Consider the following 12,453-nt stretch of genomic DNA (forward strand, 5'->3'; position numbering starts at 1 on the left):
TTACCAAATATGTGATTACTCGATCAAGCCATAGATTGCACACCGGGCATAAAACCGTAGGGATATCAATGTTTTTATCGAGAAGGCTGGAACGAGTATGAAGACGATCCAATAAAACCCTCCAAGCACATATGCTGATCTTTCTCGGAATATGATTGCACCAAATGGTCGAACAAGTCGCCACTGGTAAAGCATATTTCTTGATCGACCTCTTCGTTTCCTTAACCGAGAAACCCACCACTCCATTACATTCCCAACGTCAACAATTGTTACCGTCTCCAAGATGAACCTCAGAAAGCATTTTGGACCAACATGGGAAGCCAATTCAATTCTCTCAACTGTCTACGCCACATCCAACCTTCTAACCCCAACCTTTAACCTTTGAGCAATCGAGCAAAAAATTCCAACGCAAAAAGTTTCGGGTATAAAACTTTTAAAGGAATATCACCCACCCAAGCGTCAACCAAAAACCAAGTAGCCTCTCCATTACCGAGGACTCTAGAGAGAGCCAAAGATAGAATAACCCCGTAAGCGTTTAAACTATCTCGAAGTCTGACAATTCTATCCCACGTGTAGAAGAACCAAAATCACGATCACCCTGAGTCATAGTTCCAGCCGCATCGCCATAGATCTCCTCGATAACTCTCACCCACAAACTGTGCATCTCCTTAACAAATCTCTAGCATCATTTAAGAAACAAGAGATCAAATCATACACATTCTCAAATCTCCAAGTGACTGAATCATACGCCTTCAAGTGAGTCAACGCCTAAACCACCGTTAGACTTAGACACCATCACCTTTTTCCATGAAACCCAATGAATTTTTCCATCGTGATCTTAAGAACCTCAAAAGAATTTCGCACTAATCCGTTCTAGCGTATACCACACAAAATCAGGAGCAAAAAAAAGAGACACATAGTACGTACCCAAAGAACCAAGATCAACATTAGAAAGCAGAGAGCGCGTCCCAGTTGATAACAAACCCGCTTTCCACTTAGAGAGGTGGACACAAAAACAATCAATAATAGAATTCCATGCAGAAGATCTAGCCATATTTAACCCACCGACAGACCAAGATACACAAATGGACACAAACCAACTCGACAGCCGGTAAGATAAGCCATCTGATCAATCTCCTCACTTGCACCACAAAACCAACAATTGAAGATTTAGACAAATTAATCTTGAGACCCAAAACTAAACCTTTAAGTAAGCTAACCAAAGATTGAATATTCAACCGAGACCAATCCCCCACAAAGATAACATTGCCTGCATAAATCAAGAGTGAAATTAGGTTATTCTTATTCCTAAACCGAATTCCTGATAATAAACTGGAAGTAACCAAATCTTTCACTGCCACATGCAGACCTTCCATGACCAAATTAAATAAGAACGACGATTACGGGTCACCTTGTCCCAAACCCCGTTCCATAACAAACTCAGAAGTTGGACTTCTCGAGAGGACGTGAGGCAACCTCTATTCCACTTTATTCGCTTCTCGAGAGGACATGGGAAATATAGGCCTTAGTTGCCTGTTCTTATTAATATTAATAGTGGCATGAAAATTTTTTGTGTTTTCGTCCCACTGAACAGGCCATTTAAACTAAGATTTTTAAGCCAAATCCTTACAAGCTTCTTGATCCATTATTGCAATCTCATTAGCAATCTGCATCCGAATGGGCCTAATATTATCATCCCCTTGGTTTGCCTCCAACACCGTATCACAATAACTAAGGCATTCTAGGATATATTTTTTCTTTTAGACATTTCATTCTGTTTAGAAGCATTCCATGATTTAAGGAAAATTTTCAATCTTATAAGTTTAATTTGCAACCGAGACATACCCGAGCCAATCGTATCCTAACTCCAAGACTTGCTGAAAATCAATGGAAGATCATTACATTCTAACCACGAATTGAAGAACTTCAATGGGACTTTACCGAGTTCGAATTCTTTTTGTTTCAGATTAATTGGACAATGATCAGCAATACCAACTTTAAGAACCAGCCCTTCCAGGTTAGAAACCTCATCAAGGAAACCATCATACACGAGAAATCATATTTCCATGTATTAGCGCTCAATCTAGTAAAAGTGCTACCCCCAAGAGGGACATCAACAAGACCATTATGCAAAATAAAACCATTAAATTGAGCATTAGACGGCAAGAAAACAGTGCCCAACCGCACATGTGGTGATCGCACAAAATTAAAGTCACCAAATAAGCAATAATTTCCGGGGTGGTTGGAAATCAACCTAGAGATAAAATTCCAAAGCCAAACTTTTTCCGATTCCCGTTGAGGAGCATAAATATTAACCATATAACATCTCAGATTTAGACCAACCCAAGTACCATTTTGTCAAAATAGCAAGTCTTATGTTCCAAAACACCCGAGTATCCCGCAAGGAAACTAAACCTCCCGACCTACCTCTAGCCAAAACCGAAGCAAAGTCGAAAGACGCATTCCCCCAAACAGATCTCATATAAGCAATATTAACCGAATTTAATCTCGATTCTTGGATACCTAGGAAGGTATCCCTACTCCCTATTACATAAAGAAGAAATATTCTGTCTCTTAACACCACACCCGATCCCACGACAACTGAGAGATATAATATTCATTAAAACACATTGATATATCCCATTTTGTCAATAAATTTCTTCACATCAGCCTCCAACCCATCCATCTTAAGATTCAACAACTTATCCATGTCAATAACTTTAGAAATATTGATAGAGTTTACAAAATGAAAGATTTATTTGATTGAAATAGTAGATAGTTGGCCTGATTCGAGGGGGCTACTCTCTGATTTAAACCAATTCGAGATGGTAAGTCTCCAATTACAAGACAAGCTTGATAATAAAAATAAACAAGACAAAGAAAACAAGAACATAACTGGAATACTTAAACATAATTTTGGTAATTAATGCCTCATAACATTCAGCCTTTGATAGTCAACGGTCAACAGTCAACAGTCAACCCTCCATTGATTCAGCCCTAAACCTTTGCTCCTGATTGACCGGGTCAAGGTAACCGAACCGAGACCTTTTGGACCCAGATGGGTCGACCGGCTGACAAGGTGGAGTCGTATCAATACTTCCCGCCCGAAGAAACGACTTTTCCTCAAGTCGAAATGATGGAATCTGCCTTGGCAGCTTTTGTGAGTGTTTCCAAAACGGTTTTTGTGTGAGATGGTGGAAAGTGGCAAAATTCTGAAGATTTGGTGGCAGTCCTTGCAACTTGTAGTCTTGACCTTTGATGGTGAATACTAGTGATATCTAGTTCTAATTGGCTTGAACCGTGTTTAGCGTGGCTAGCCATTTTATACCAAGTACTACTTCAGTACCACCTAATGCAAACGGGTAATATTCTTGGTTTATTTGGAGACCAGAGAGTTGCAGCGGGACATCTTTGCAAACCTGATCGCGTAGGATTATGTCACCATTTCCGATTTGTACACCAAAAGGAGTAATAAATTGGGTAGTGAGTTTCAGCTCACGGACCAACTTATTCGAAATAAAAGTTTGCGTTGAACCACTATCAACAAAAATTAGAACTTCAGTGGTACCCAAAATACCATGAAGTTTCATAGTTGATGTAGGTAACTGACCAAAAAGTGCATGAAGGCTAATCTTAGCCAACTCATCGGGAGAAGTGTCGGTGACTACCCTTCAGTCCATGTTGTGAACCTCTACATCATTAGCAATTTTGAGCAGTTTGAAGGTGCCCGTCTTTTATCGGAGACTATACTTGGCACCACATCTGAAGCATTCCAACTTATCATAATGTGCTTGTCTCTCGATTTCAGAGATATGAGGAAGTGTCTTCTGCTGATCCGTGGCTGAAGGGGTGGAACGAATTAACTTCAGACTCTTTACTGGTTCGGGTGTGTCCTCTCTTGGACTCATATTCTAAGGTTAGGCTCATATCCTTGCAAACTGTCCTAGGTTTCTGAGTCCTCACATCAGCCCTAAACTCTTCTTTAAGACCGTCTAAAAATACCCCCAAAAGATAATGATCTGGCCAGTTAGAGACCCTAGCCGATCGCCTTGCGAACTCCTAACGGTACTCTCGTACGGTTCCCGTTTGATGAATGCTACAAAGGTATTCATCGGGGTATTGGAACTCCGTCGGACAAAAGTTCTTTTGTAAAACATGTACAAGCTCCTCCTTAAATGTCATCTCTTGATCCGTAGACAAACAAGAATACAAATTGAGAGCGTCTTTTTGAGATACATAGCAGCTACATCAACCTTGTCTTCGTCTGTAGCATTGTAGTATTTGAAGTACTTTTCGGCCTTAAGGATCTATCCCCTTAGATCATTACCACTGAAAGAGGGTAGGATATCTTTGTAGAGGGGCGGTACTGGTTATTTCACCAGGAAGACTCGCCATCATCATACCTCCCTGAACCGCTGATGGTCTTCTCTCATGATTTTACGGCAGCAAACTCGCCTTTTAGAGACTCAAATTGGGCGGTCATTGCAGCTAATTGGGTAGCGATTGGGTCAGTCTGACCAACAGTGCCATCAGGGTTACCACGGGTACTTGGAGTCTTCGTCCCCAACAACGGAACCAAATGACAGAGTCTAGAAAACGAAAGATTTATTTTATTGACATAGTAAGATAGTTGGTCCGATTCGATAGGGGCTACTCTCCGATTTAAACCAATTCGAGATGGTAAGTCTCTAATTACAAGACAAGCTTGCTAATCAAAATAAACAAAACAAAGAAAACAATAAGAGAAATTGAATACTTAAACATAATTTTGGTAATTAATGCCTCATAACATTCAGCCTTTGATAGTCAACGATCAACAGTTATCAGTCAACCCCCATTGATTTAGCCCTTAACCCTTAACCTTTGCTCCTGATTGACTGAGTCAAGGTAACTGACCTGAGACCTTTTGGACCCAGATGGGTCGACCCGCTGACAAGGTGGAGTCGTATCAGATATCCATCAAAAAAGATCCACTGTTTCTCTTAATTTTATTAAAAAAGAATGCCCACTATAATTAGAAAACATTAAAAAAAAGTTAAATCATTTACTTTTTAAAGTCCTTTCCTCAATAATAATGTAAACAAACATGTAAAAGGATAGTAACACCCCTGAGTTAACGTTGAATTTAGACCGAGTTAACAATTTGAACGAAAGTGGCAACGGTTGGGAAAAATCGAGGGTCTAATTGCGAAAAAAAATATTTTTGGACGGAATTTGCAAATGTGACCAAACCTCAGGGACGATTTTGACGTTTTACCCATATAATAAAGAAAGAATGAAAAAACATGTTTACCCTTACTTAACGATCAAATTTAATGGGGTTAATGATTTGAATGCAAATTATGCAATTGGAAAAATTGGAAAACGTGGATGATCCATATGTAAAAAATAAACCTTTTGGACTAAATTCGTATTATTTGTCAAACCACAAAGAAGAAAATGACACTTTGCTCTAAAAACAAGTCTCGTTGATATTCAACCTTACGCTGAGGATTGAACTTGCCTGTCTCATTTAACTTGCCCCGGGTTGTATTTTGTCCTAGTTACCGTAAAATTTACATGATCTGTTGTTGATCAACGAGATCAATTAAACACAACTTCTTACAAAAGTAATCATGGAGGTTGAGATCAATAAATTACAACTTATTACATAAGTAATCATGAAGGTTTTAAATGTACTTTTGACTTTTCTATAATAATACTTATGTTCAATGTCAAGAGCATCTAAAATTTTTGTTTAGTTTGTGGTTAGGGGTTGTTTTTCTTATCTACTTGTAACCAACAGTTAAATATTGTCTTTTAATAATTATTAACTAATTAACACATAACTTTTGGTATGAAATCCAACAGTTTCATGAAGTGGTTTACACCATCAAAATTAAGAAACAAAGATGGATGAAGAAGAACACATCACTAGAGAAGCATATATTAAAAGAGATCACCGGCATGATGTTGCCCGGAGAAATGTTGGCAATATTAGGTCCATCTGGCTCCGGAAAAACTACACTTTTGACAGCATTAGGTGGCCGACTAAGTGGCAAACTCGATGGGACTATTACCTACAATGGCAAATCATTTTCAAGTATTATGAAGCGATACATCGGTTTTGTAACTCAAGATGATGTTTTATACCCTCACTTGACCGTTACCGAAACCTTAGTATTCACCTCTTTACTGCGGTTGCCTAAGAATCTTACAAGTCAAGAAAAGATCTCACATGCTGAAGCTGTGATCAATCAACTTAGGTTGACAAGATGCAAAAATATAATTATAGGTGGCCCAAATTTAAGAGGGATATCCGATGGAGAGCGAAAACGAGTTAGTATTGGGCAAGAAATGCTTATAAATCCTAGTTTGTTGTTCTTGGATGAACCAACTTCAGGGCTCGATTCAACAATTGCTCAAAGGATTGTTTCAACATTATCGGAATTAGCAAGAGGCAGAATTATTGTGATGACGATTCATCAACCCTCAAGTAAGATCTTTTACATGTTTCATAAAGTGTTGTTGCTATATGTTAGGTCCCTTTTTGTTTATATTAGTCTTTTGTATTGATGTTTATGTAATGGGCCTTTTTGTTTACTTCAGGCCCAAGAGAAATAATTTGTAGAGCCCATTGGGCATGTGATGTATTCTACTTCTCATGCATGCTTCCCTATAAATAGAAAGCATGCCATGAGAAGTAAAGTGTTGTTCATTTTTGAAGTAAATTAATTCAAGAGAAAACTTTTGTAACTCTCTTCTTTTCTCTCTCGGCTCTCTCTCTTCTTCTCTCAAACTAATAGAAAATAACATCTCAAGATCCGAGACCACGTAGGTGGCTTAGTGTGATTTCTGCTAGCACTAAGCTCGGTTGATCCAAGACTGTTGTTAGATCCACCCGCTAGGGACCTACAATTGGTATCAGAGCTACGACTCACTAGTTGAGGGTTTTTGGATCACAACCTTGGGTTTTGATCTTGAGAAGAAGAAAACAAGTGTTCTTGCTAACAAAAAAAGTTCACAAACACCACAAAAACAAGAAAAATACAAAAAGAATCGGCAAAATCTTCATAAAAATGTCTTAGAAAGTGTTATTGGTAAAAATATCAAGTCTACAAACTCTAGATCTAAGAAGTTTTGGGTTAAAAGGTGTTAAAGTTTGGGTTACGGGTTCAAACAGTTGGTCAAAAGTGATAAAAAGTAGTTTCGCTTCTCATGGCATGAAAGTTTGTGTAACAACTTTTGACCCACTACTGACAAGATTAGGTGAAAACAGATCCCGAGGAAGATTGCTTCTAGAAAACTGAATTCTATTTCGCTTCGCTTGGGACTCCTTCGCTTTGCTTGAGACTCTTTCGCTTTGCTTGGAGTGTTTCGCTTCGCTTGGAGTGTTTCGCTTCGCTTGGGAGTCTTCGCTTCGCTTGAAATCACTGAAACTCTTCGTGAACAAACAAGTGCCAAAGGTCTGTGGGAAGCACTTGTTGAAAAAGTTGAGGGCAATGCCGAAATTAGGGAAAACAAGAAGGCCCTATTAAAGGAAGAATTCAATATGTTCAATCATCGTCAAGGTGAAGCTGTTTTGGATTTGGTAAAGAGATTTGAGAAGTTGATGGTAAGAATTAGGGCTGCAAGTGTCAACATTGCAAATGCTGAGGTCCACTATCAAGTCATTTGAAATGGATGAGCAGATGAGAATGAATAATCATCTAAGTTCTCTGAATCAAGCTAGAGTAAGTTCTGCTTCCTCAATGCCAACTGCTTTCATAAGCAAAGCTCAACAAAATGTGTATCCTGTGACCACTCCCAAGTACTCACCAAGTGTATCTTCACAACCAACAGCATTCATCTCAACCAGTAATCAATCAGATTCTTCCAATACAAGTTCGTTTCAAAAGGTAGTCGACAGTGCGGTTGCCCAAGCCTTAAAAGCACAAGGGATTTCCTCATCTTCAAAACCTCAACCAAGCAAACCTTCAAGTTTCTGTGAAGCACTACCCATGTTGAATGACTCCAACATAGCAATAGTTCATGCTTTTCTGTCAAGCCATGAGGAGTTGATGTAAGGAAATCTATTGCCACCACAGTTTGAAGCTGGGGATTTGAGAGATATCAATCAGAAGGATCTTGAGAAGATGGATATCAAGTACCAAATGGCAATGGCAGTGCAAAGGGCTACTAACTTCATGAAGACGTACGGGAAGGATAGTTTCAATGATTCAGACAAGAAAAGGATCGGGTTTGATAAGTCAAAGCTGCGTTGCTACAATTGTGGTGAGATGGGTCACTTTTCACGAGAATGCACGAATCCGTCAAAACCTGCCAATGATATTCTTGTGACTGAGGTGACAGAGGAGGAGAACAACAAGGCTACAAGAAAAGGGAATGAGGTGCACAAGCCAAGCAGCTCATTTCAAAGAATCGGAGGTTATTCACACAAAGGCCACTCAAGCTCAAACCCAAAGGCCCTTGTCTCCCAATCGGAGGTCCAAGTTGGTGTGTATTGGGATGATCGATTCCAAGAGCTGCATAATCCTCTCAACATGGCTGGCATGGCTCTCACAAACAATGAAGTTTCTTCATCTGCTGCTGCAAGTTCTGATGCATCACCATCTGATGAGGTAAAAAGAAATCTTTGCTCTCAAGCTTGCGTAAATAAAGTCACATATTATAGATATCTTCAGGAAGAAGTTTTGAAAGAAAACGCAAAACTTCGTCAACTAAATGCTGAGTATGTAAAGGCTGACAAGATATATGTTGAAAAGATTAAAACACATCACGATGACGTAGCAAATCTTAAACTTAAAATCTTTCAAGGAGAGCACAATGTCATCTATTATAAGGACATTGTAAATAAATTAAAAGATGAAATTGAAAAGTTGAAACTTGATCTTACTGATAAATGAGAAAAAGAAAAACAGGTTGAAAGATTTGAAGCTTCATCTGAACAATTAGATGATCTTATCAGAGCTCAGAGAAGTACTAAAGTTAAATCGGGACTAGGGTGTGATTATTCAGCGGTGCCTCCACCAATGAATGATAATTACACTTGCCTACCCCATTTTAGCTATAATACTTCTCCTGATGAAGAGATGGCCTATGGTATTGGTAAACTACCAAAACCAGTGAAATTTGTTTCAGTTGCCTCTCCATCAACAGCTCAAATTTCATCATCTGATAATTCTAACGTCAACATGTCTTGTGTAGCAGGTGATGTAAGTGGTGGGAAGGTTAACCAGGGTTGTAAATCAAAGGGAGAGTTAGAACCACGTTTTGAATCCTATGTGGGTCTAACAAAATCAATTAACAATCCTGTTTGTAACAAAGTGTGTGAATCAATGATAGGAAGTTTAATGTCTAGATCAAAGGATGTATTTTGTGAGTCATCAAGTGATGACAGTTGTATAAATATTTGCAATGAAAGTGAATGTTCCTCTTCTGATTCAGAATGTGAAACTTTATTTGACGAAACCGTCGAAGTCAAGGTTAATGAACAGACTAGTCAAAGCTGCTCATCAACTGATGATAAAATTGAGAACTTAGTAAAAGAGAAAATTAGCTTTGAAAATGAAAAACCAAGCACTTCATGTAAATATGTGCCACCCAAGAAAACTTCATTTTCTCAAAATACAAATTATAACAATAGTTCTCAATATGATCAATTTGATAGTGCCTTTTATTACTCTCGACAGAAACCTAGGCAATTAAATTATTTTGCAACTCATCATTCAAATGCTTACAATTATCAGTCAGATAGAGGTCACCAACATGTTAACCAAACAACATCACCTCATCCCACATATCTCAGTGAGCAAGATTTCTATAAATGCTACCAAAGAAAATGTTGCTTCATTTATAGAAATCCGTCTCATCTTGCAAGACATTGCAAGAACTGGCACAAACAACAAAGAGACTTCAACAGTAAGTTTGGTCAGACATTTCCTAGGTATAATGCTCAAACCAAGAAAATGCCTAACCAAACTTAAACTTCAGCCAGTGAGACAAATTTAAGGTCCAAAAGAACCGAAAAACCCAAGAAACCATTTTGGCTAACCCAAAGAGAAAGAAAGAGATTAGCAAAGGGTTCTGAAGCTGAAAAGCCCAAGAGCCCTTCAAAGGTTTTCTCAAAGGCTAATCAAGAAGATTTAGTGGTTAAGCCTAAACCAAAACGAAGGCAATCTAGAAAACTTTTCCAAAACCGAGGATTATATTTTCAGAAATCATAAAATTAAACTTGGTGATTTTGTTCTTAGACATAAAATCAACAAAGAGATTTCAGCCTAGACGTCCTGTCAACAGTATTTGGTACTTAGACAGTGGCTGCACCCGACACATGACAGGAGACGAGTCGCTGTTGTTCGATATCAAACCATTCAACGGTGGTCACGTTTCTTTTGCTGGTGATATTGGAGGAGAGAAAACGAAACAAGGGAAGGTCTCGAATGACACTTTGACATTCGATGAAGTCAATCTGGTGGAACAGCTCAACCACAACCTCTCAGCGTCTCTCAAATCTGTGATAAGAAATTTTCAACCCTATTTACTGAAAATGAATGTCTCATTCTGAAGCTAGGTTTTAAGGTCCCTGAAGAATGGATTATGATGCGTACTCCGAGGCACAACGATGCCTACATTCTGGACATGAGAAGCAATTATTCCATGCGGTCTGTTTCTTGCTTGATGTCCAAGGCCTCGGAGAACGATACATCCTTATGGCATCGACGGTTGGGTCACGTCAACTTTAAGAACTTGAACAAGTTGGTTAAAGGTGACCATGTGAGGGGTTTGCCAGTAAAATCTTTTCACTGTGCTGAAAAATGTTTATCTTGCTCTAAATGCAAACAGCACAAACTCCCTCATAGGCCCAATCTTGTCAATTCCATCAATTCCACTCTTAAGTTGTTGCACATGGATCTTTTTGGTCCAATTCAACCAATGGCAATAGGTCGAAAAGCCTGTTGTCTGGTTATTACTGATGACTTTTTGCGTTTCAGTTGGACATTTTTGTTAGGGCACAAGGACCAGACGTCACATTTTCTGCTCAGGTTTATTGTGTTGGTTGAGAATCAAACTGATAAGAAGGTGAAATGTATCAGAAGTGACAACGGCACAGAATTCTGCAACAAGGTGGTGAATGAATTCTGTCAAAACAAGGTTATTGTTCATCAACTCAGCGCACCTTACACTCCCGAACAAAATGGGGTGGCTGAGAGAAGAAACCGTACTTTGGTGGAAGCCGCTAGAACAATGCTCTCATATTCCAAACTACCATTGATTTTCTGGGGTGAAGCTATCAACGGTGCTTGTTTTACCCAGAATTGTGTGCTTCTTAACAAAAGACTGAACAAGACTCCGTATGAAGTCTTCTATGGAACGAAGCCAAGGGTAAATTTCTTCAGAACGTTTGGATGTCCCTGTACCATACTCCAAACAAATGTTGGAACAACCTCCAAGTTTGCTGAAAAGGCGGATGAGTGCTACTTTGTTGGTTATTCTGCTGATAAAAGTGCTTATCGTGTATACAACAAAAAATCAAGAGTGATCTTGGAGTCCTTCAACATTGATTGGCAGGAGTTAAACCCTACTGATGCACACAATAGTCCGGACTGGATGTTTGATTATGAAGGATTGTTCAAGCAGTTTCGTGGAATGTACATGACACCCGCCGCACCAATGGTTTCCCCTGTTGTTTCTCCACTTGTTCAACCTGATGATGATCAGTCTATCCTGATGCATGTTGTTTTGAAAGATCTTGGACATGTTGACATAGCTGCTGCTGCACCTATACTTAATATACAACCCATGGCTAATCAACAAGCCCCGTTTGTTTTTGAGCAGCGCTCTGCCGACACCACTGAAATGCAAGCTGTTGAAGACTTGATTGATTCAGATTCTGTTTCATACGTGTCAGCCGACAACAACCAAAATGTTCAAGTCGATCAAGCAGAACTGCCTTCTGCAGAACCAAGTGTGGTGGAATCTGTCCCCACACCTCCCTCAGAAGAAGACAATCTAGGATCTGCAATAGAGGTGAATGCATCAAATGACAAGTCTGAACTAAGTCCAATTGATGCTTCTGATGACACCAACACTACCTCTGTTCCAGCTGTTGTTCCATTCTATGACAACCTATGGGAAGGTCCCATTGCTACAGAACATTTGGTTGAACCACAAGAAGATGGAACTAATCGTCAACCGAGTGTTTTTGTTCCTGCGACCACTGTCTTCCATCCTATAGAGAGCCTGACCATCCAACTTGAGGCCACACCAGTCGAGCATGTCGACCAAATTCCACAGCTACCAATTCATCGTCGACATCCGACTGAGAACATCATCGGAGATCCGTCCGCTGGCATCCAAACACGTAGTACTTCCGGTAACATTAACAAATGTCTTTTTGCTTGTTTTATTTCACAGGTGGAACCCAAGGACCACAAAGTCGCACCGAAAGACAACTCCTGGGTAGAGGCCATG

General features: G+C 39.4%; 1 pseudogene; it reads left to right on the top strand.

Annotated features, from left to right (window-relative positions):
- Positions 1 to 5,895: 5,895 nt before the first annotated feature.
- LOC143569999 (ABC transporter G family member 9 pseudogene) lies at positions 5,896 to 6,555 on the top strand (annotated as a pseudogene).
- Positions 6,556 to 12,453: the final 5,898 nt, after the last annotated feature.

This window comes from Bidens hawaiensis, unplaced genomic scaffold, assembly GCF_021521415.1.
Source record: "Bidens hawaiensis isolate Kalapana, Puna unplaced genomic scaffold, B.hawaiensis_p1.1 tig00024811_1, whole genome shotgun sequence".
NCBI classification, from domain to species: domain Eukaryota; kingdom Viridiplantae; phylum Streptophyta; class Magnoliopsida; order Asterales; family Asteraceae; genus Bidens; species Bidens hawaiensis.